This window comes from Parasteatoda tepidariorum, chromosome 8 (assembly GCF_982258835.1).
Source record: "Parasteatoda tepidariorum strain Cologne lab strain chromosome 8, Ptep-v5.0, whole genome shotgun sequence".
Taxonomy (NCBI): Eukaryota; Metazoa; Arthropoda; class Arachnida; order Araneae; family Theridiidae; genus Parasteatoda; species Parasteatoda tepidariorum.
The window spans coordinates 9,847,877-9,874,219 of NC_141762.1; the positions used below are offsets into that span (position 1 = coordinate 9,847,877).

General features: G+C 33.1%; 2 long non-coding RNA genes across 2 annotated transcripts; both read right to left on the reverse strand.

Annotated features, from left to right (window-relative positions):
• Positions 1 to 91: 91 nt before the first annotated feature.
• Positions 92 to 14,353, reverse strand: LOC147805276 (uncharacterized). The gene is made up of 3 exons (XR_015428631.1): positions 14,195 to 14,353; positions 7,052 to 7,129; positions 92 to 372 (listed from the first exon to the last, which is right to left on the reverse strand). It is a non-coding gene; the product is annotated as an uncharacterized LOC147805276 (long non-coding RNA).
• Positions 14,354 to 16,763: 2,410 nt separating this feature from the next.
• LOC147805277 (uncharacterized) lies at positions 16,764 to 24,793 on the reverse strand. Its single transcript, XR_015428637.1, has 3 exons — positions 24,528 to 24,793; positions 19,727 to 19,804; positions 16,764 to 17,037 (listed from the first exon to the last, which is right to left on the reverse strand). It is a non-coding gene; the product is annotated as an uncharacterized LOC147805277 (long non-coding RNA).
• Positions 24,794 to 26,343: the final 1,550 nt, after the last annotated feature.

Here is a 26,343-nt window from a genome sequence, read left to right on the forward strand (position 1 = left end):
TGCAATATTCCTATAAATTTTCACTAAATATGAAAAAATGCACACCAAAATATTTAGGTAAATACTAATTTGATCAATAATACAAAACGCATTCGGAAAGAAAGTAAAAGATTAATATTTATTTTATATCCACAATAGTAGTTTGTATCATACAAAAGTATTTTGCACAACAATATACAATTATACTGCAAACAAACAGTAATATATTATTTATATATAGCACATTTGTATATAGAATTTGGTAAGAATTTATTGTCAATTAATATTTCATAGATCATTCAGACTTGGGCCTGAAATTTCTGTATTCGTTTTCAAATCATTGGTTGTGAACTCCTGCAGTGCTAAGTATATCATCAGCCAACTCCTTAATACCTTAAGAATTAAAGAATTAAGTCCTTAATACCTTAAGAATTAAAGAAACACATTAAAAACATTAGAAGCTACTTCAAAAATTGTAAAAGCAACAAAAATTTTATGTTTATAGTATAATAAGTGAACATTTTATAACCACAAACTATGCGTAATATTCAAGATACAATAGATAATAAAGAGATATAATTTTTTTTATCCGTTTCATAAGATTTTTGATGGGGTCTTATATTTCTTGCCACGTCACTGATTTGCGAATCTGAAATCGGTTCCTCTCTACAACCTATAGTTTTTATGCAGTTTAATAATATATTTCTGACCAATTTGCCGTCATTGCCTGGTAGGTAGGGCGTTGAGCGCATGTCCAAGAGGTCGTGGGTTCGATCCCCGCCGGCCAAAGACAACCCATGTAGTAAATGGTTACTGGTGCACGTTAAATTTGTAGGGACACGAAGTCCTCTATGTTCCCATAAGAAGTCGAAACCTCTCGGGGTACTGAATTGGAGAGTGATTGTTCTCTGGTTAGGGTCAAAATTACGATCTATGGATGAATGAATGGATGGATGGGTCTGCCCTATAAACGGGATGTGAGGTGTGTGTGGCTGCAGTCGTATTCTTGGACATAGATGGCGCCACTGAAAAATAAGAAACACCCCTCAGCCTCAAAATTCACTTGGTTTCGCCAAACAAGCTTGCTGATTATCGCAAGTGGCATTCGAAACAACACAACATAACTAATTATTAAAATTCACTCCGGTGAATATTAAGGTGAATGTTAAGTACACCCAAAATTAGGTAATATAAGTAACTTTGTTAAGTACAATATTAAGTAACTTTGAAAATTTCATCGACTTGAGGAGTGTAGAAATAGTAGTACTTAGATCTACTGTCAAAACATGTTCGTACCCAAGTCAAAAATTTTGATGAATCCCACCAAAACATTTTGATAGTTCATGTTGGTTTCAGTGCAATTCATGATGGTCCAACATCATTTGATGATCGATCATCCTACATTTTCCATTATGAGCTCATGGCCTTTAAATGGGCCAACAAACTTCCCTCATTCCATGATGGTAAATGCTACTTATCCATCAAGAGAATTTCGATTCTTATTGACCAACCACTGTGATCGTCTATGATGGTTCCAACTATACACTTCCATGATGATTTAATGGGAATTCTCGTTAGTTCTCAGGAATAAGATATTATGACGATTTGTTTGTTTTTTATGTTTGTCCATCATAAACCTGTCCGAATTCCCACATTGAGGTAATGGTGGTTCCTGATTGATCAACATTTGACTTTTAAGAAACTAGGATGGAAATTTCTGCTGGTTCAACATGAATAAACCATCAAAACAAGTTGATATTCTTATGTTGGATCATCATAAACCAGTCCGAATTCCTACAACCGGGTGATGGCTACTTATGTTTAGTTACCGTCAAAAAATATAATAGCTCTTGATGAAATTATTGATAGTTACCATCAAGATTATGTCGGTCCATCAATGGAAAACCATGAAAAATTTTGACCTGGGTAGCCGCTTGGGAAAATTTTGATCTCAGAATGGATTACTAGTAATTGTTCATCTGCGAAACTAAGTTACACCTACTGCCAAAAAGTGTTTCACAACACAACCCATTACGTTCACTGCTCTTTCGAGATCAGTATGCTTTTAAACAATGTGAAGTTTCTTCAAGATATGTCAATCGGACTTCATTACAGCTGTTTATAACCTCAATTTTGGAATGACATTTTTAGAACTTTATTGTGTTCAATTTTTAAGTATTTAAAGGTATGTTAAAATATCTAAAACAACATCATTGTGGTCGCCTTGTGAATGCACATAGTATCCTCGTAATTTTGACTCCAACTTAGAAGACAAGAAAACTCCTACATGAAGCGTTAGGACAAATAACCTTCACGGAGGCCTTTATGATGAAAAAAACCCGCATTTACGTTGCATGGTGTGGAAAACCACCAAACCCTTACACGATAAGCCAGACGACAAGAAGAGTCTAACCCATGATTCATCTCTGAAGATATTCTACGTTACCACTGTGGTAAATGCACATCCACTTGTGACATTTTTTGCTTTCACGTTTTCCAGACTATTTTTGGACTTTCGCAGAGCAAGTGAGCTTTTTTCATTACATGTTTAAATGCTGTCATTACTTTATTGCATTACCTCAATGTTAAATTTCATAATGAATTGATAAAGGGGCGATTACGGCCTCAGGGACCTAGATAATAAATTTATGTTTATGTTTAAAATACTAGAAGTTGGGAGGTAAGTTAGCCAATTCAGTATTCATCATCTTTTAGAAAATGAACTTACAGTTTTCGCTGTTCTAAAGAGTTTGGGGAACTGCTCACCCTTCGTTGCAGACGATGGTCATACTAGGACCGGTTGTGGTGATTTAGCACTAGATCAGAGAGATAATTAATCTTTTTCGATTAGAGCACTTTTTCTATTAAATTGCAATTATTTATTATTTCCATGTGTTTTGCGTGCTTCTTGTTAATTTTCTTCTGAAATATAATGTTAAAGTTGCTGCACTTAGATTTGAAACTACACATTTAGATTGGAAGCAGAATTAGATAATATTTGCTGTTCAAATGGAGACTTGTTATTAACTTGCTTCAAATTCAAATTGAATAATTAGCATTTTAAAAGTATTTAGCGAAAGTAAAATATCCTAATGCATGCACCAGTTGTGGATAGCAATAAAATGAAATTTTATTTTGTTTTATAACCAGCGTTACACAGCCGATCCGATTCCGAGTTTGCGATTATCAATGATCAATTCCGTAGCCGTGTAATTTTGAACCCAATCCAGAAGACAAGGGAACTTCTACATCAAGCGTTAGAACAAAGTCACCTTCGCGGAGGACTTTATGAGAAAACAAACCCGATTTGCGCTACATGGTGAGAAATGCCACTAAACCCTTACACGGTTAGCCAGACGACAAGGGGATTCTAACCCATGATTCGTCTACAACTGAAGATATTTTACTATAGCACTGTGGTAAATGCAAGCCGGGAGCAGAATTCGTGCCAACCAGCCACTCCAGGGTTTCGTGCCTCATTGAGAGGAAAACGCTCTATCTCCTGAGCCACCACGACTCCAATAAAAAGAGATTGTGGTTACTAATGCTGGATATTATATTTTTTATAGAGCTCTTCCACAATACGGACTTCCATAGTGGCGAGAATACTATAGTCAGCCTTACATTCTGGAAAATGTGACAATGGCACATAAATCGCACTTTTTTTGAATCTGCCTATGTTGACCACTGGCACTTTAAGTGTTTGTTTTTTTAAATATCTTCAGTGATTGTTAGTGAATAAAAGTTTTTTAATGTACACTCGTGCCTTAGGTCATTACCTCCTACATCAGAAAGCCTATACCTATACCAGCTCTTTATCTGAGTATACAGCCCATTTAAGGGCTTAGACTCATTCATCTGATTGAAAACGTAATATAAATAATTGAGGAGCATATTTAAAGAAAATGGTATGATGGTGGATCAGAAAGCCTCCGCGCGAACTATTATAAGTAGTCAGAGCAGATTATTTAAAAAATGAACAAGTTGTGCGCATGAATCCAAATTCTTTTTTAAAATGGTAGAAATCATATAAATCTCGGTGCGCTGCCGCGAAGCGGCATTAACCGATTCATCTGTAGTCGTAATTCGATGATGAGGAGTAGTGAGGTGGAATGGAGATGGGGGGAAGAGGTGGTGCTCAGCACCAAAAATCGAGAGTGTATTTCGTGTGCTAGGGCAACGTCATATCCCTAAGGAAAAAGACAGCGATTGGGCTAAATTTAGTGTTGTCGTCAATTAATTCAATATCTAGGAGTGAGTTAAAATTGCTGGTGGTGCAAGTTTTTGCTTCATCGTAGAAATTTTGGTTTAAATTTTTTATATAGACGTTGATGTCATCAATTTTAAGATCCCTTTTTATACTATTATTGCTAATGCATTTAGGGGCGCCGACGAGTCTTCTTATAATCTTCCCTTCTGCCATAGAGAGTTTATTTTTTAAATAATCACTTAGAGTGTTAATGGCAGGGCAGGCATAAGTTAGAATTGGCCTAATTGCCATTTGATAGACAGTGCGCTTGCATTTTAAGTCTAAAGATGACTTCGAGTTTAATATGGAGTTGAGGGCCCAATAGGCACCATTCGCTTTTTCAATAATTTTATTTATGTGTTGTTTCCAACTTAAATTAGAGGTGATGGTGACTCTTAGATATTTTGCACTCTTTGTGGGTTTAATGATCTGCTTGTGTAGGACTATATCAGGAATAGTTCTACCTTTCTTTTTAAAATTAATTGAGAGAATTTTATCATATATATTTGAGAATTGAATCTGTAGTGGTTGACAAGTAAATAAGACAAACCAATCACATTCAAAAATTAAGCAAATTTTTCGGCATATATTTCCTACCACTGTCTTATATTTACTAGATTTCTAGTAAAAGGCTTTTTCGTAAGCTGGTTTGCCTTCAGAGTGGTCCGATCGGACTACCTTTAAAAAACCGTGCGGAGGCTTCCGGACCTGCCAACTCTTACCTGCCAACTCTTCCGGAATTTCCGGAAGATTTTATTTTCATACTTAAAGTGGTAGTAAATATATACTATTTTTTCTTTTATAAACTTAATTTTTAAATAATTTTGATCACCACTATTCTTTCAAAAATTAAGCACATATATTAACATGCAGTACTATTATGGTTGTCTTTGTAAATATTTTGTAAATAATTTTTCACTTGTTTCATTTATTAATTTTCACTTGTACTTATAATATGTTCAATTGCGATATACCTACGTACTTAACCCAGATTATATACTGTTTTCTTTATTTTAATATACTGTCATTAATGACTAGGCACCCCCCTTTTTCCGCCCCACCCATTATTTCAATGCGATGAAAGAGCAGATATCCCCTAGGGGATAGGCACTCTGTAAAATATGATTAGTTAGTTAGTTATGGTTGTCAACTTAAGTTTTTTCAAATGCAACGTATTTGGTTGGTTAAAATTGAAGTTTTAATTCCATTTTAATACCACTGGGAAAAATGATAATGCGAGTGATAAAAAGTTGGCAGGTATGCTATGTCACTTAAGGGCGAAAATTAGACCAAGATTTATTTATTTCAAGTGGTAACACATTTCATATTCTAAATTTAATTATTTATTTTAAAATACATAGCTGCCAGCGTGTACGACCGTTGAGAAATAATTTTCCTGCTGGTAGGAACATAAGGGTTTTTAGTGTTTTAAATCTTTAAGTTTAAAAAATTTTTTAACCTAACACGACGAATCAATAATTTAAAAAAAAAAATTGTAGATAAGATCTATTTGTTGCCTCAACAGGTCTTAATAGTTTCATTTTTAAAAATTGTTTACAAAATTAATTGTTGTTTTACTACTACTCTGTAAATTCTCTTTCAGCGGTGATGGATGAAAATGGTGATTGGAGAATTATTTCGCTTGATTGAAACCTAAATAAGAAATTATACGACCTGGGGAAAGAGCTATATTGTCATACCACGACAAGAATAACTCTTACTAAGGAAAAACTTTCTCAATTGCCAAAAAAAGGGGGAAAGACTTTTATGCAAAGTAAAAGTAAAAAAATATCGCTCAAAAGACGAAATTTTCTTTCATTCACAACTCAAAAAGTATTAAAAATGAAAAAAAGAATTATAAAAAATTATCAAACAGAAGCAGTCGCCATAGCGACACTTGCAATGACGACGCATGCGCACTGTTTACTATTACTCTTGAACACAGTTGAAAAGAGTGAAGACGTCCAAATAAGGTACGCACGCCATCAAAACCAAAACAACACGCATTTTACTAATGGGTAAAAAAACTCGCTGTCTAACATGAGTTATGAACTTGGAACAAATATGAAGACTTAAATGATTGAAGTAGGTAAGTGACATTTTCAGGAATATTTATAAATCAGAGAAAGTAACATAGAGCGGTCGCATACCTGCCAACTTTTAATCCCTTCCATTATCAGTTTTCCCAGTGGTATTAAAATGGAATTAAAACTTCAATTTTAAGCAAGCAAATACGCTGCATTTGAAAAAACTTAGGTTGACAACCGTGATAGTACCGCATATTAATATATGTGCTTAATTTTTGAAAGAATAGTGGTGATCAAAATCATTTAAAAATTAAGTTTATGAAAAAAAAATAGTATATATTTACTACCACTTTAAATATGAAAATAAAATCTTCCGGAAAATCCGGAAGAGTTGGCAGGTATGCGGTCGTATTAATCTGTGTATGCTTAATGCAATAGAATATTTTTGTGCTCATTTTAATTTTGACTTAACTAATCTACACTCGTTTTGATTTAGCTCTTCATTTTGTGACGTAGCTAAGTCAACTGTTAGCCGAACTTAAAGTCAAAACGTAAATATTTCTCGTTATTTAATAGAATCGGTTAAACCGACTTCGGATATCACCTCAAAATGAAGCAAATATTTATATTGAAAACAAAACGCTTAAGAAGCTCGCCCCACTCTAGATGAGAATTGAACGTTTATTCAGAATAATATTTTAATTTTTACCGTACATATTTCTTAGTCTATTTTAATGCCTATTTTGCATTAGTAACTTAACTGCTGTTGTAAAGTTTGTTATAGCACTATACTTACCACCTAAAATTCCCAATCTTTGCTCTGTGTTTTCCGGTGGTGCATTGTCGTAACGGTACTTATGGACTCCTGCCATGGCTGTGAAAAAAAATATCAAAAATGAGATAAGCTTAATTCTGTGCTCATGAACTAAAATCTTCATATAATATGGAATAAAGAGCTATTGAATACAGGTCTGCCAACTACTACTCTTTTTGAAAAATAATTTATAAAGTGATAGATGTTTAAAAACGAAGCTTTCAGAATTTTTGGTAATTTTCCTAACATTTTAAAAGCCTCACCACGCTGGAGCTAGAAACTTTATATCGTTTAAATAAAGTGGTGTGGAAAATAAGTTTAAATGTATAAAAAGTCATTGAATTAAAACATAAACTTAGCTACCACTAGAATAAATTTTTACAAAAAGCGTTGAAAGTTGGCAGCCCTGTCAATATAGAGTAATGTTGTAAAACCATGTTTTTAATTTAACCGGAATTACTGGGTCCTCCCAATAAAAATAGAAAATGTAAGCTCCGAATTAAAATACAGCTGCTTTTTTTATTTGTTTGTACCATTCAGGAATGCTAGGTTAAAAATTGTCAGTTTTGAACTACTAAAATTGTGATATTTTATATCTCTAATACTGCGTGATTAATAATAATAAAAATGTTAACATAAAATTGCAAACAATGATCAAAATTGAAGAGCTTAGTGAAACAGCTGGGCTTTTATGACTTGGAATAATAAATGAGTGGTGGCTAAGATGCTGAAAGACTACTGAAGAATGCTTTAATATTAAGAATGAAGAATTATCTTTCATTTGTGAATTACAAAATTATTCCCGGGATATTTTTTCGTTCCCATAGATTTTTCCTTTAAATTAAATATTTATTGACAGCTTGATACATCTCATATTTGTTACCACTATAAAAAAAAATTCTGCAGGAATATTGTCGACCTGGAAAAAATAAATGAGTAGTAGCTTAAATTTTTCAAAACTTCTGAAAAATACTTGCATTTATACTGGTGGGCAAAACTTAAGCAACAAGTGCGTTTTTTGTCAAAACTCTACAAGAAATCAAATTTGAATATGATGTACATTATTTTCTACTTAAGCGATGGTAAAAGAATAATTTCGCAGAAATGAATATAAAGCTTAAAGAAGGGTATGGAACAAAAAACGGCTTTATTTGACATATAGTGGCGTTACACATGATTGCCTGAAGAAGCGTAAGTACAACTGGCAGATGTTCCCTAGTATGGGATATGCCATCCCCTTACTGTAATTGTTGCTTGGCATCTTCTCTCCATGCTAAGCACCAGTTTATCCAGGAGTTCTTGGGGTAAACGTCTCCATTCCTCCTTTAACGCATCTTTCAACTGATGGGTGTTACCAGGAGGATACTGTCGTGTCGCAAGACGTCTTCCTAATGCATCCCACACATGCTCTATGGGATTTAGATCTGGAGAGTAAGCTGGCCAATCCATTCATGTGATATCTTCACTTTCCAGTAGCTCTTGAACATTAGCAGTACGGTGTGACCGGGCATTGTCATCCATAAAAATGAAGTCTGGTCCAATGGCCCCTCGGAACAGACGCACATGGGGTAGGATTACCTAATTGCAGTAGCGGTTACAGAACCTCGGTCGAAGATCTGAAGCTCAGTCCGCCCGTTCAACATAATGCCACCCCAGACGACAACTCCAGGACCACCGTAACGATATCGTTCCGCAATGTTATTGGGATGAAATCGAGCTCCAACCTCTCTCCAGATCATCTGACGTTGAGAATCACTTGTAGCACGAAAACGACTCTCATCTGTGAAAAGGACGCGACTCCATTGATGAGGTGTCCAGCTTTCGTGTTCTCTGCACCACTCTAAACGGTGCCGCCGATGGCTAACTTTCAAAAGTATGCAGCGTTCAGGACGTCTAGCAAATAAGCCACCTTTGTGGAGGCGTCTGGCCACTGTAAATCTTGATACTTGTCGTCCTGTGGCTGTGCACAGTTGCTGAGATATGGCGCTCGCTAACTGAAAACGATTTCTTTTCGCCTGGAGGACAATGTAACGGTCATCTCTTGATGTTGTTTTCCTTGGACGGCCACCACCAACCTTCCAAACAGCTGTACCAGCAGTTTTAAAGGCATTCCAAGCACGAGAAACAACACTTTTGTTGATCCCGAATTCTTCGGCGACACTGGTCTCACTACGCTCCTCCTCAAGCTTCCCAATCATTCTTCCTCGAGTAAAGTCGTCTAAATGATTTCTTGAAAACATGTTTCACAAAACAAATCACTTACACTTGTAGCGAATGTCTTTAACTACGGTACTCTTCATCCTTTTATCACAGCTTTGACCTGCTCGCCGACCCACAAGGTTTACGTACACTTACATCATCTACGACGTTTTATTTCTAAAATTTGCATACAAATAATCTTTCTACTGAATTACGTGCATATTATACTGCAATTTCATGGCTATCTTATACTTTGTTGGGGAGCTGTGGCCGAAAAACCACTTGTTGCTTAAGTTTTGCACACCAGTGTACGTTTTGTTTCAGAATAGCGTAATTCATACTTGCCAATTTATACGCTTTTCAGAAAGGTGTTTTCTTAGCGGTAGGGAATAGCCAATAAGCCAATTAAATTGAGATTGTATGCATGTGTGTCGGTAAAATTCACACTCTCAGCGCGATGGCAAGCCTATTATATATATGTTTAAATTATTTCAATGTAATGGTAATCAAAATAATTTAAAACCACATTTATTTGAAGAAGACTATAACTAGATAAATGTTGCCACCACCAGAGATGCCAACTGCTCCGGACACGCCAAAATAATTAAAAAAAACGGTAAATAACTAAAGTAAGTTTTACAAATTTTTCATTATTTTTGCTTGCCTTTTAAAAAGTACAGCATGACATAAGTACTATAAAGTGGTGAATTATATAAACCTACGAATTATTTAGAAATAGTGGTGGATAAAAATCTACTAAATTGAATTTATTAAACCAAGAATCACAATTGATAAACTATCACTTTAAAATATATATTTGCTGTCCGGAGCAAGTTGGCATCTCTGCACCATATTAAATATAATAATAAAATCTTCCGGGAAAATCGGAAGAGTTGCGGCAGGTGTAGACCTGCAGGTGACACTTTTAAAGAATAGGCGTATTTATCCTTATTACTACCTAGATTTCACTACTTAATTCCCTACCAATTTGTTAAAACTTTTGTAGAAAGTGGTGCAGTTGGGATTCCTCTTGTTCTCATATCAAACAGTTGTTGCATTTGTTCACAAAATTATTAGCTAACTGAAGAAAATTTATTTTTTTATTTATGTGCAAACCTACGCAACTTTATTCAAAAAAGCACTTTTCCATGAGTGCAAAATCAAAGTTCGGCAGATGAGCGGTTAAATCTGAAATTCGACATGTATCCAATTTATTTCCACCAAAAGACCACTTATACACCGAAGAGCCATTACAATACGACCACCCTGCTAATAACATGTATGACCACCTTTAGCCCTCAAAACTGCTAGCACCCGCCGTGGCATTGATTCCACATGGTGCTGATAGGTAGTCTGAGGTATCTGGTACCAAGCGCTCACCAACTGGTCCTGCAATTCCCTAACATTGCGAGGGAGTAGCGTGGTAGCACGAATTTGGTTATCCAAGTAGGACCACAAATGCTCTATTGGATTAAGGTCAGGTGAATTTGGGGGCCAAAACATGACTTGAAAGTCACTGGAATGTTCCTCGAACCAATCCATGACGATTCGACCCTTATGACATGCTGCATTATCCTGCTGGTAAACACCATCCCCCGCAGGAAAAACTGTTGCCGTGAATGGGTGAACCTGGTCTGCAACTATGTTCAAGTAGCTTACAGACGTCAGGGATTGTTCTATGAGGATTATGGGTCCTAATATGCCCCATGAAAACATTGTTCATGGACGAGAAACCATGAAATCCTGGGATAGCCCATTGTTATAGATGGAGGGTGGTCATAATGCAATGGCTCTTCGGTGTATATCACGAATTGTTTGTATTTTCTATTTGCTAGGATTCTTAGAATAAAATATAAAGAGGCAGAATAAGCTAGACTAATGAAGAAAACGCCAATGTTAAAAACTTAAAATTTGAATTTGTTTTTTAGAACAGAACAGGACTAGCTTTTTTTAAAAAAAGGTTGAAATTTGATGTGGATGTAATTTAGATGTAATATTAATAAAAAAATATGTTTTAATAAATAAATAAATCTTAAAGCTCTGACACTATACAAATGTCCAAGTGAAATGCTGAACTATATCCTATAAGTGGTATAAATAAATTAATTTGTTGTAATTTTGTGGTTATTATTGGCAACCAGTTGTTTACACTATACCTATTGGCCGATTCTTATTTCTATTCCAAGAGGAACGTAGTTTATTGGTTGCTAGTAGTAACTGATTGATTATTGATGGATTTATAAATAAATATTGTTTCAATAAATAAATAATTCTAAAAGTCCTGAAATATACAAATGTCCAAGCCAAAGGATGATCTACATCTTATTAGCAGAACAAATAAATTTATTGTCGTAATTTTGGGGTTGTTAATGGCAACCAGTTGTTTGCACTATTCCCATTGGTTGATTCTTAATCACATCCCGATAGAAACGTAGTTCTATTGGGTGCTCTACTGGTAACTAATAGATCATGGATGGATTTATGAATGAATATTGCTCTTAAAAACAAATAAACTATGAATAAATAAATAAATCTAAAAGTCCTGACGCAACGTAGATGTACAAGCCAAAGGTTGAACTATATCCTAAAAGTAAAACAAATAAATTAATTTTCGTAAGTCAGTGGTTGCTAATTTCAACCATTTTTTTTACGTTATTCCTATCGGATGATTCTTATTCACATCCCAAGAAAAACGTGGTTCTATTAATTGCTACTAGTGACTGATTTATCATTGATGAATCACTGATAGATCATTGATCACTGATTAATCATCCAGTGGACAGGACAGCGAATAACATAAGCTTAGATATCTCTATTGTTTGTTTTAGTTTCTAATCATCATTTTATATTTTAGAATCAATGTTAATTATAACTTTAAACATTACGCAAAATAATTTTCCGATGGTTCGGTGTTTAAAACTGAAATACCTTCTGAATGATTAATCTAAACTCACTGGTTAAACGTAGATTAATAGTTTTGTTTATAGGGCAAATAACATTTATTTTTCAAATATTTAATTAACCACACCAAGGTGATAACTGTCTGAACAAGTTTAAAAACTGACTGAAATAGATTGAGGAAGAGAAAAACTTTAACTAATTCCCAAGTATCGAGAATTGTTTTTAAATGAAATATTTGTCTCAGAAGTGACCAGCAGAATTTTAGAAAATAAGTTGAACTAAAAACTTTAAGAAAAGTTCGTCACTATTTTTTTTTATTTTTTTCAAGAATGTTAACGTTTTATTTTTATTTTATACCTGTCGTTGAACAGTCGACCCAATTTTGAGTTTACCACTACTAATGTTCAACTCCGTAGCCTTGCATTTTTGCACCCAATCCAGAAGACAAGGGAATTCCTGGATCAAGTATTATGCGAACTTTGCCTTCATGGAGAAGTTTTTAATGGAATGAACCCACATTTGCGTTACATGGAGAGGAAAACGTTCCACGGTTATCCAGACGGCAGAGATCTCTAACAAATGATCCATCAACCACTGAGGATGTTTTATGCCAGCACTATGGTCGGTGCGAGCCGGGAGCAGAATCTGTATCAACCACGCCCCCCTGAGCAACCACGGTTCAAACTGTTAACAATTCATTATTTTAACACGTGTGTCCAGTTATGCGAAACAAGGAAAGTAATATTAGGTCAACGTAAAATTCTGTGTCCGAAAGTACACGCGCCATTACGCAAAGATGCAAAAGGAGTCTTTATAAAAGAAAATATTTGGGCACTTATCCTTACATGAAGATAGGCCGCTTTGTTTTGCTGTTCGTTACAAGTTTGTGTAAGTATGCACTTGGTCTGTTGAGCTATATGTGCTGTATCTCTTTTACCTAGAGCTGTATCAATGAGTTAAATCAGTGCTCCCCAACCTTTTTATTTACGGCCGTAGATCGATCAACGTTTGATAATTTTACCACGGCCAGCTAAGAAGGAGGGACGTTGTTTGTTTATGTTTTAGTTGTTGTCTTATGAAACTTGTCAATACTGAAAAGACTATTTTAAGGCAGAGAGGTGCGGCTCTTCCAGTTTTCCAGTGGCGCCTTCTATGGCCAAGAATTCGACTACTGCCACACACATACGTCACTGCCCGTTTTACAGGTAAGATGCATTCACGCATTATCATCCATCCATTTTGACCTTTGATCAATCTTCAATGATCAATATACAATCAATCTGAAATCTACAACAATCAATTTACGACAATGATCAAGCTACGATCCAGTACTCCCAGAGGTATTGATTTGGTATGGGAACTTGGAAACTTTGTGACCCCGACAGATTTAGCGTGCATCAGATATTTTAGATTGTTTAGATTTAATAATTTTAATTTAATTGCATTTAAACATGCCCTAAAATACAATTACATGCGCAGTATTAGTGCGGCTTTAGATGAAAGCTCTCAATTCCCGGTTAACCTCTCGTCCATAGAAAGTGGTACGAACCGGAGAAAAATTTTCCGCAGTAAATGAAACGGAAATAATTTAATGTTTCTTAGGCTTCCCGGTACCATTATGTACCATGGACTTATACCAGTCCACAGCCCGGGGATAGGAGACCACTGAAAAGGGATAAATATCCTTCCACTTTCTTTTATAAAAGGAACTTTTTGTTCTACGGTAAAATAGGGCGCGAACTTTCATGGAAAGAATTTTCCGGTAGACCTAATAAGTACATTAACATATACAAAACCATAAAATTGTCTAATGTGACGCCAAAAGTCAGTGGCGTCACATTAGGCAACGTCAATGGCGTCACAAAAGTCAGTGTCGTCACATTAGTGGTCCATTGATTTCCGTTAAATCTCCCCAACATTGTTTTAAATGATTAATTATGTTTTAAATGATTATGTTTTAAATGATTAATATTAGGTGGAGCTACAGATTCTCGCAAATTCCAAGAAGCAAAAACTCAAGCTTACCTGTAGCCAAAAGAGCCAAAAATACGAAGAGGAGAGAGAAAAGTTTCGGAAACATTTCGAAACACAGGCAATTGTATGAACCTATCTAACTGTGCAATGGCGAAAAGGTATTTATATACAGTACTACTGACAAAATAAAATAAAAATGTATATGGGCATACGATATAATATTTTATGTTATTTTTTTCCATTACATTGTAAAATAAATTGATTGATTGTACTATACTTTTTTTTGTTACACGAGCTGGCTTTTCTGAATTTTTTAGGTAATTATACTGTCTCCATTAAATTGTCCATAAATATCATTTATTGCCTACATTAAACAAAGCAATGATATAATATTACTTATTTGTTCAGTCTAACCTTCATATGACTACTTAGTTCAAATGTATAAAAAGTTATTCGTTTGGAATTTAATATTTCCATGAACAATTACGGACAGATGAGCAAGAAAATAATTTATATTAAGGCCCCTTGCAAAAAAAATGGAATTGAAATTACTTCTTTTTATCAGAAAAATTTATTCCTACAAAAATTTCTTCGCAATTTAAATTCATTTTTATTTTTATTTCTAATACTATCTCAGAAAATATTTAGGAGTATTTTAATAATTTTTTTAATTCCTTATTTTTGATAAAAACAGGAAACGTAATTACAAAGCGAGATAAAACTAAAAAAGTATTTAGAAGGTTCCCGCTGTCTCAAAAAATACAACTATCACAATTTAAGATTCTTGTGATTTCCAAAATAAAGGTTCTTAAGTATTCACTCAGCAACACACACTTAAGTATTACACTCAAAACAACGTCCCCGCTGTTTTTTAGAATATTTTGATATAGTGATATATAATGGTAGATACAACGATTATTTGTTACATTACAAAGAGATGAAGCAATTGTACTACCTCTTGTTGACATTCTTGAAAAAAGATAAAATATGCGTTAATGCAAATTTGAAAATTTTTTTTATCTCAAATTAATTCCAACATTGTCGGATCCTGAGGTTACAACTAATCTTTTTGGTGCAAAATATTTATTGATGTGGTAGAGATTTTGAAGCTGAATCTTGCTAAATTATGGCGAATTTTTATGAGCCGAGGTAACACCGCATTGGAGTTAGTATTTAAATATTTAAAAATTAGACCACAAATTCTTTCTATTTTCATAAAACTGTAGCTTTTCTTCATATTGACGTTTCACATGCTTTTCAAAATAAGCGTAGACAGCGCTGGCTTTAGATAAGCTAAACTTGACCTAACAATCATGAGTAACAGTAGCAAACTCACATCAGTTATGAAAATAGCATATTATTCGCAAAAAAGCATCGTTTCATATTACGATGGTGCTGTCTCGAAAAGCACGTTGAATGCCATGCTAATTTTACATGCCACCCCAAAATGAATAAGCACGTTTTCTAAATTATTTTTCCTTTTTAGTACATAAGATGCAATGTATGATATTTAGTAACTATAGATACCAAGACGATTTCTCACGTTTCTTATAGAGAAATAAATATCTTTACTCCATTACTTATGCTTTTTTGTACATAGCTTATCATTTCAATATGCATATATTACCTTCAATTAATTAAACGTCAATGATTTTTTATATTTCTCCTAAATGAATTATTACACAAAGTATAATATAACGTAAGGAAAAATTATTTTTTAAAAAAGTGGGTGGGTGAAAAACTGCAAAAAAGCACTTAAAATGGCAATAATTTTCAAACAAATTCAAATTTCGAAAAGAGAACTCTGCGTTAAGTTCATAAACATCTTATCAAATTTTTCCTCTGTAGTTGTATTCCTGCTGCCTGTAGTGTGTTCTGTAAGGGTTTTTTCTACCAAGTTTAATATTAAATTATTGTCGCATTCATTATTAATGAATGTTAATCTTTTTAAATTCATCGTAACCCTTGAAAACTTTTCCACGCATAATCTTCTTACAGCTTTTGTGCAGCAAAACGAAATGTAACTTTAATTTAAACACCCAAAGCAACGTTGCGACAGTTATTTTTTTATTACTTTTTATTATGATTTAATGACTTAACGTGTGATAGTACATGCCACAGAAATTATTTCAAAATATTTTAGGTTGTAGTTTAAATTATTTGGTGTTAACATTAGTTCAAACAGTTCGGAATACAAAAGGTTAAATTGTAAATTTTGCTACCATAGAAAAAAAATTTACTCTCTAGAAGGAGTACATGGAAGTCTGTGGTGGAAACTATAAAGAATACTCAAAAAAGCATTTATTTATTTATTTTTTTGAAATTAGAATTAATTGTTTTGTCCCTGAAAGTGAAAAAAAAGACTTTTATTTTACTTTTCGCAGCAATAACATTGGAAAAAATTGCTTGTTTTCCTTGATTATGACCCAAAAAACTGAAATACTTAGGTAGCTACAGTGCATGTAGTTACAGCTGATGATCATTGTTCTTACATCTAGTGTTTGGTGCTTTATCATTGAATTTGTTTTTCAATTAAAGTAGGCGGATGACACTTGAAGTATTTCACGCTTCTCTTACAATTTTATATAATAGCGAATTTCTTAATAAACATAATACACTCTTTGCAAATAAATGTACTTTATTTAATTTCACATCATTACCCAAAATAATGGTTTAGATAATGCTTGGTAAGTATAATGGTTACTTGACAAACATTAAAAAAAAGGGTTTGAATTAGTTTTTATTTTAAGCTTTTTAGATTACACTATGTTGTTTTTTTCTTCCTTTTTTTGCAAAGCCCATTTTTTATGGCAGAAATTCCAATAATTAGCAATCGAATTATTGGTTGTGAACTCCGGCAGTACTGAGTATATCATCAGCCATTTCCTTGAGGCCTAAAAAAAGGAAATGATAGTGCATTAATCACTGAAAAAAAGCAACAAAAACCCATCAGGTAAATAATGGAAACAGTCAAAAATATACTAATATTATAAGCTCACCGGATAAAAAATTAGTCACCCTAGTGCTCAAGCACCGATGAATCATCAGGTTTCATTAGATGACACAGTGGTCAAGCAACGTGCTCAATTGAGTGTGCACTGCCTCAACGTGATCGAAGACAAGTAGCCATCAGTGAGATATTTTAGTTTTAAGCAGAAATTGTGTGTATATATATGGATAAGTGTGAGGATGTGACAAAATGGCAAAAAGGGGCGATTGTGTTTGGATGTGCCCATGGTCAAGCGGTGAATGAAGTTGCTGGATTTTTTGGTGTTTTGATGCGAACTGTTTAAGTCTACAAGCAGTGTTGTAATTCCCGTGGTCACAGAAGACGACGTCAGAATTGTGGTCGGAAAAAGATCCTACCTACCTATGGTCTGACAAATCATGTTTTTGCCTTTATTCAAAAGACGTACGTCGTCCAGTGCACCGAAGACCAGGCGAAGCATTTAATCCTGACTGTGTGCAAGATGAGACTCAAGATGTCAGGTTCAGGACCTCCCATGGTTAGCCTGATGACTAGGAGACTCTAACCCATGATCCGCCTACCACAGAGGATATTTTATGCCAGCACTGTTGCCAGTGAAAGCTGGATGCGGAATTCGTATCGACCAGCCATCACTGTGATTCGAACCCGGTTCAACTCATTGGCAGGCGAACGCTCTATCCCCTGAGCCATCGCGGCTCAAAATAATGATATAGGGTAGTTTCCAGTTAAAGCGGTTATTTTAACTGATTAAATAGATAAATGCATTATTTCTTTCCGAAAAAAAATGGGAAACAAAATAGCCAATATGCCTTTAATAATACATGCAGTATTTTAATTAATTCTCTTCGATTTGACGATTCAAAAATTTAATAAAAGAAATGCTAGCGACTTGCAGACTATTGCAATTTTCTTAGGAAAGTGTTCTAGAAGTTCGTGAACAGATGGCGCTCTGAACTCAGAAATGCTATAAAATAATGCTTTCTAATTAATCACCAATTGAATCAGCAGTTTGAGGACAAAATTAGAAACATTTCTTCGCAAATTCAATTTCAATTCCATAAGTAATTTAAAATTAAAACTGTAGAAAAAGTGAGTTCTGATAGACCTTGAGTAAGTCATGGAATATAAGTTACTAAAAGAGAATTTGGAAAATAACAAAATGCCAACGAATTATTAGAAGAAAGCTTTCCCATAGCGTAACCCTAATTTATCTTCTCATAATTATTTCGCTTTCATATTTTGAAAATTTCTTTTCAGTATTTGAAACCTCGAGGCTTACTTTAGGTTTTTCTAAACTCATTTTTTTCATTTTATAAATTTTAAATTACTCATGGAGGTAAAAGAGAATTTGCGATAGATAGTTCCTCCCTTGGTGTAAAGTCTTCTTAACAAATCCCCCATGCTGAAGACATTTTAATACAGTGTTTCCAGTCAGCAGCACCGTCTGTTGACAAACTTTGCAATTAAGTTTGAAATTTAACTAAAAAATATAATTAGTTTCCGAAGCAGACTTCGCATTTCTAACTGTTTCAATTTTTGACACTCATTTTTCAAATCTGCGGTTAAATTTTGAAACATTCAGTAACTATTACAAAATGCCAGTATTAACTAAATTAAGCTTTCTTAACTGATCATAATTATTGATAAACACTAAAAAAAAATATTAATTTTAACCTTTCCGGTTTAAGCGCGATATTTTTCTTGAATATTTAAAGTGGCAACAATTGTTAAGATTTAATATTTTATTTTTGCATTAGTGAAGATAATTTACGATGGTTTGCCAATAATAGCTCATGCGTTATAATATTATAATTAATTTTAAAGAAACCAGATAGTTCTATATACTATATAATATTATGTATAATAACATTTATATTTGGAGTTGAACCACTTTTTTTATATGAGTGCTTTTTTTTTCAATATTAAAATCACTTTTTGTTGCTAGGCATTATTGGTCCGAATTCTACCACAAAATTAAATAAAAACATAAAATTTTCATTTTTTAAATAACTTGGAATGGGATGCTTGCAAGTGACGTAGTGCGGGTCTCTTGACCCTGACTGGTTGTTGGAACGTGGCATTTGTTTACGTTAGCACATGTTCTTTCCATTCTATTTCGAGTAAACCAAACCCGCCAAGCATCAATTTTCTTAAGTGACACATTATATATTCTTTCTACAATTATTTCAATTTTTTCATTATATATTTCATACTTAAGCAATTACAATTCAATGAATCCTTATGAATTAAGACAGATACGAAGCCATGCAGAATGTAAACAAACTAACTGTGCATCGAAGTTGCCAGGTACACAAAACAAAAATATACCTCGGTCGCAATAAAATATATAAACAAATGAAAAGTCTACAGTTAAGTTAAAGATGTAGACGAGAAAGAATTATATTTCAGCAAAATTCAATGTGCGACACACGGCTCTGTATTCAATTAACTTCACGTTAATTAACATTCTAACTAATGCTGAGATATTTAGCTCAACTTTAGCACGTCATAGGCTACATGTGTGGGTATCCGTGATCTACTTTTTAAAGTGCAAATTCCCAATTACAGTTTTTTACTCTTATTCCTCTACTTACCACCCAAAATGCCTAATCCTCTTTTTGGTTGTGGTGCTGGTTTAGTTTCATAGCGCACCTTGTGGACTCCTGCCATGGCTGTAAAAGAAAATTGAATATTAATTAAAAGATTTATTCCCTGTCGATTCAATGTGCGATTATAAATTTGTTAGAGAATTGTAGCATTCGAAGGCATTTGAAATCGAATCAAAATATACATTTTGCATTTTCTATTATTCTTTACATGAAGTGAAATGAATTAGTCAGAGGCTGTAATTTTTTGTTATTTTATTTGATACTGAAAAATCGTCTGTATATATTTTTAAGTTTAATCGTGTACTTATTTTTTTTATATACAAGTTAAGCAAATTAGCTAGATGTTATTTTTCTTTAATGTGGAAAGGTATTGTTGATGGATTTTTCAAAACTTCATTTTTGTCAGAATTCAATTTTCGTTAAAAGTCTATTCTAAACATTAGTGAGCTTTAAAAAATATTCTTACAGCAGGTCAATATTTTGAGCATAGTGTGAATATTAAAGAATAAATTTTCGATTTAAGACATGAAACTAAGTGATGTTACAGATGCGAAAATAAGTTTTTGAAAGAATAATGATAAAACCTGACTCTATTTGCAAAACTCTTAACGATGATCTAGAACAGTGACTCCTAATATTTTTCGGCTATGTAATCCTAAGTGGAACCCAACCATCTTTTGATGGAACCCCCGATTTTATCAACAAAATATATGACGACAATTGTGTAAGCATAAACAAAAAATACTACTTTATTTTAAAAGTATTTATTAAGCAAAGGACATTTTTTCTTTGTTTAATCATTAATAATCTTAAATTATGTTTATGTCCGACAGTTGGAGCTCAACTTTGAAAAAAGGAATTAGGAATTTGTCTGTGCATAAATTGAAAATGAAGTAAATGAGCCGAAATATGACTTAAACATTGGAAGTGGTAATTAGAGAGGCATTTTTCTTTATTAGCGAATTTCGTTATTTTATCTTGATTTGAAAAGGACGATGTGAAGTTCTATCGAAAAGAATTTTTATAGCCTGCCTTTTCGTAATTTAATTAATACATATTTATTAAAAAAAATTATATTTTCTTTTAAATATATTTTCCATTTCTTTTTTATTGGCATTTTACTTTCTAAAAGCAAACGAAATTTTAAGTAAATAATAGATTATTGATTGCATCTAAATGTAATTACAGGTTTCAGAAATGTTAAAAATAACTGCGCTTCAGAAAAATTTTGACTTTCGAAACCTCTTTAACTTTTTCACCTAGATGGAAATTGTCAAAATCACTGCCTTATTCTCAGTTCTTGAAAATTCTTATGAGCCCTAGTAATGCAGCAAGTAATGGAGTAAGTCTTTAAATATTGAAAAATTAGACCTCAAACACTTTTTAATTTCACAAACACCACAAAGAAGATTTGCAAAGAAGAAATGGCTTTTCACCACAAAGAAGATTTGCGCCATTTTCAAAATAAGTAAATGAGATTCAAAAAATGTGTTTTTTAAAAGTTTGACGATCCTAGGAGCCAGAATATAAATGTCCATGATTAAAACTTGAAAAACTGCGCTTGTTCGACATAACTAAATTATAATAAATAAATTTTACTCAAACTTTAATTTTTTCAAAACTCTTCTTTTTGAAGTAGTCTAAAATAAAATTTCGCCCAGCATTGTATGATTTTGGGAGCCATACCTTGATTTTCAATATCATTTCACTTCTCTCTCAAATTAACATTTAATTTTTTGGATATTGTTTTCTATTAAATCTTACACCTGTAAAATTTTCAATGAATTCTATGAGTTTAACTTGGGAACGTTTCCTTGTGAGAGGGTGAAAAACCTGATCATTCGAAAATTTCCTGTGAAGTATTCTGTTTTTACCCTTCGTGCACACAGACACATTTGCATACCAGCCAACTTGTACCTTCGTTGGAAAAAAATTTTACAAAACGGTAACAAAGCAATAATTAATTTTAGAAGAAATTTCCGAAAACAAATCTATTGAGACAGCTATAATTCAAGATTTCATACGTAAAAAAGCTAATTTTGCTACCACTAAGAAAAATATTTCTCTACGACTTTACAAGTTGGCAGCAATGCATTTGCAAAAGTAACACTGGTAGGCAAAATGTTTTTTACGAGGTTGGCAAGTTAAAGACTGGTTATTGACTGGTTTTTCGAACCATATGGTTATTACATATATTCGAGGACAAAAACTCAATTAAATAGAGGGGGAAATGCATGTATATTTATAGAAGCAGGATTGTATCTTGCGTATGTATGAAGTGGTAAAAACTTAATTCAAATTGAATAATTTGATATATTTGATAATTAATTCGTAATTACCACCATAACTTACATAGTAAATTATATACATATGTATATATATATATATATATATATATATATATATATATATATATATATATATATATATATATATATATATATATATATATATATATATATATATATATATATATATATATATATATATATATATATATATATATATATATATATATATATATATATATATATATATATATATATATATATATATATATATATATATATATATATATATACTGAGTGGCCAAATTATTATGACCACCTCAGAGTTTTTTGCAAATGAGTTATTGCGTCACAGCGTTGCCGCTAGAGGGCAAGATAACCATAACACGGGAATGCTGGACAAGTGAGTCATCAGTTATACTGTGTTGCTTTCTCAGATATGGGAAAGAAAAGTGATTTAACTGAATTTCAACGTGGAATGATTGTGGGTGCGAGATGTGTTGCAACGAGCATCAGCAAATCGGCTGCACTTGTGAAGTGTTCTAGAGCAGCAGTTGTTAATGTGTACAAAGAATGGACAATCAAGCAAAAAACCGGATCTCAACGTCAGACTTGTAGTCGTCACAGGGTACTGAATGCTCGATCAGAGAGAAGGCTGGCCAGGGTTGTGCAGCGCAATAGGAGAGCAACAGTGCGACAAATTGCAAGTGATCTTAATCAAGGAGCAACTGTGAACGTCTCTGAACGTACTGTTCGACGCACATTGCGCCGTATAGGGTATGGAAGCAGACAACTGAAGGGGTGGTCATAATAATTTAGCCACTCAGTTTATGTATTAAACGAATCTATTTCACTTTAGTACTAGCATAAGCTTATTCCCTTATGACCTGAGAACATAGGACAACATAGATTCGACGAATCAGTCTGTGGTGCTTCACGCTAACACTGAGCTATCCAGCTATTTCACATTAGCAACCAGCTGTGGGACTGATCAGGGCGAGATAAATCAGAGTAATTTTTAGTGTAGAGAGCAACTTGACACGAATGGTAATAACCTGGACGGCCAGGTCTCTACTTTAACAGAGGTACACTTTTTTGCTAATGAAGTTTTTTATGATCTTAACGTTATTAATTATGAATATTTGTTAATTCTTCCCATTTTTTGTCAATATTTTTCCTTTTTGCAATTTTCGTTTCCCTACTTGTAAATATGTCGTGAACTTTTCTACACATTCAATTATTTGTTACTTATTACCATTGTGAAGTGCCATTCATTTTTTCTCTGCCTTAACGTGTGCCACTATTTGTTGCATTTTATGTAATTTGTCTATTGATGCACAATTTTACGTGATCTAGACTCTTAAAAACGCAATCCTTCAAAATTTAAAAGCAGTAGCACTATTGTGGGGAAAAAACGTTTAAATGAATGTGTTACTAGACTGCCAATGGAGACGATTCGAAATAAATTCTAAAACACATAAGGAAAAGGAAAAATAACAAATAAAGAAATGACTATCTGCCTGTTTTCTAGGTATAACATTTTTAAAAAATTATGGGTGTTTCTTTATTTTACAATAATTAACCACTCTGCTCGAAAAAAGTAGTACTTTATTTTGTAGCACTACAAATAGAGTACAGCAAAACCGGGATCTTATTAGAGAGGATAATAGCATGCAGGGTAGAAACAATATCCTAATCTAGCTCCTTCGCTAAACCGTCAGAGAGTTAATAATTAAAGAAAGGATTATCTCTTCCCTTTATAGATTAACTCATATGATGTATAATGCGAAGTACTGCATTTTGGTGATTTAATCTCGAAATGGGATATCATTTCAATACCATTCTATAATTAGCTTTTTAAATTAGTTTTTAAGCACTTTTTTATTGAGCAAATGGCTCAAAAAACTATGGGCTCAAAGAATTCTAACAAAATATGAATATATAAATATTTTTATAGCTCACGACTCTGAATGTGTTTCACCAAAAAATATATTCAATTCTCCTAAATTCCTTTTTATATATCTTTTCATATTTGTATTTTGTCCGAGACCTAAGCACTTTTTGTGTAAGAATTAATTGCAGTTTAACCAATCATTCTGAAGTTATGAAGGAAAGCGTGACATTTTAAAATAACGTTAAAATTTTTGAACCGTTATAGCGGTTAAAATATACAAGCCAGATTTTCCAAACTTCGTCTTTAGGGGGTGATAAGTCGATTTAGTTTTTAAAAAATGGATGTTTCTTTAAAAAAGGTGCGTTTTTTGTTCAAAATACACATATTACGCCATAGTTACAGTTAGCTGTTTTCATATATTTAAAGAGATTTGTATGAGATATTTCCAAAGCACTTTACAGAATGAAATTCTGACCAGACGTTTAAACGTTTTAAGGGAAACTCATTTTCTTTCTGACTGCACATTCTTTCCATTTGTGATATTATTTTGTCAACCATATCCATATTTAACTTACTTAAAATACTTAAAATACTTAAAACTTACCTGTAGCCATAAGAGCCAAAACTACGAAGAGGAGAGTGAAGAGTTTAGGAAACATTTCGAAACACAGGCTATTGTATGAACCTATCTAACTGTGCCATGATTATACTGTATTTATATACAATAATACTAGTAAAAGAAAATAAAACTATTTAATATATGCTATACTAGTAAGCAAATATATCATTTTTATTATGCTGATTATTTATTGGTTATATTCTTCAGTAAATAGAATTTCTGAATTACATCTTTTTTATTAAACGAATTTACGTAACTGAATTCTTAAAGTTGAATTATACAATGTACTTAAAATTGCCTATAAATATCATTTATAGCCTGTCCTCCACTGTGCAGTGACCTAATGCTACTTATTTGCTCAATTTAATCCTTATAGGAATAAGTAGTACAAATGTTTTAAAAATGTGTTTGGAATTGAATTGCTCTATAAACAGGTATTAGTGACCGATGAATTTAATTCCAATCGATTAATTTTAATTTTATTTGTTTAATGTCGTTTTTGGAATTATTCATGTTTCAAAACACAAGGACACATTTAAAACAGAAATAATTTCAAAGAGGGTTGCTTGGCGTAGTAATCCATTGGGAGTTCGTGAGCAATGAGAAGAAGGGGTCGCCACTAATCGCTAATGCTCGCCAACTCCTTTATTTAAGTTTTTAAATTCAATAAACTGGAATTGGTGAAAGTTAAAGCTGAAAGATTTGTTATTCTACTTCACGTTATTGAAGTAAGCAAAACTCGTTTTTTTGTTGTTTATCCCATAAGAATAAAGATAAAATGTATTATCATTTGGCATGATGCTAGCGCTCGCACCCCACTCAAGATAGTCAAAATTTACAAATATCGAGTAATTTTCCGAGACATTTCCCTTTCGAAGGTCCGTGAAACACTTATTTCCCAAGTAACCGCATTAACCTGTTAGTGCCCAGCGTCATATTAATAGGATAGTTTCCTTTCACAAAAACATATATTGTGGAAGGACAATTGTTTCAGTTATGTCTTTTATCTAGGAGAATTAAAAGATTTCCTCCCGACATGATTTAATAGAGATTTAAGTTTCTATCACTAGATCTTATAAGGTGCAGATACATTTCGAAATGAAATGATAACAAACAGTTGATATTAGCCATTTAGTTGAAAAACTTATTATACCACTTTTATCATAAAGCCACTTTTTGCACCCTTTCAATATAAAAATTCGGGATAAAACGGGTTAATATTGCCTAGTATTGCTGCGGCTCTAATAGCCACCAAATTTATCAATATAATATTTAATACTCATATCAGTATATTTGGTACTTATTACATAACCCTTCAACATTTAAGTGTATTGAAAAATGCATTTGTCAGTGACAGCATACCAAGACCGAAATTCTTTTAGAAAAAATAGAATTCTTATTAGAATTTGATGAGGGTTTCGGAGCATGACTTTCTCTAACCGAATTTTAATTTACTGTTAAAATATTTATAAGTAGTGATGGAACTAAGTTCTTTTAATTCTTATTCATTAAAATGCACTGGTGTAAGAAATTAAGAGAGCTTGAAGACTTGGTCGATTATCTCCAGAACTACTGGCCCGCTTTCTATGAAATTTGATATGTACGCATATTGATACAATACAAAACAAGCATTCAACAATTGTAATACGCACGCATGATCGTGCATAACAATCCATGGAGTAGGAAGGTATGAAATTGCCACAGGACAATTCAGGCCAATTGCCACAGGAAATGATAAACTGCCTTATTTCAAGTATGAAATCGGACTGCAGGGCCTGTATATCTGTGAGAGGGGACCATA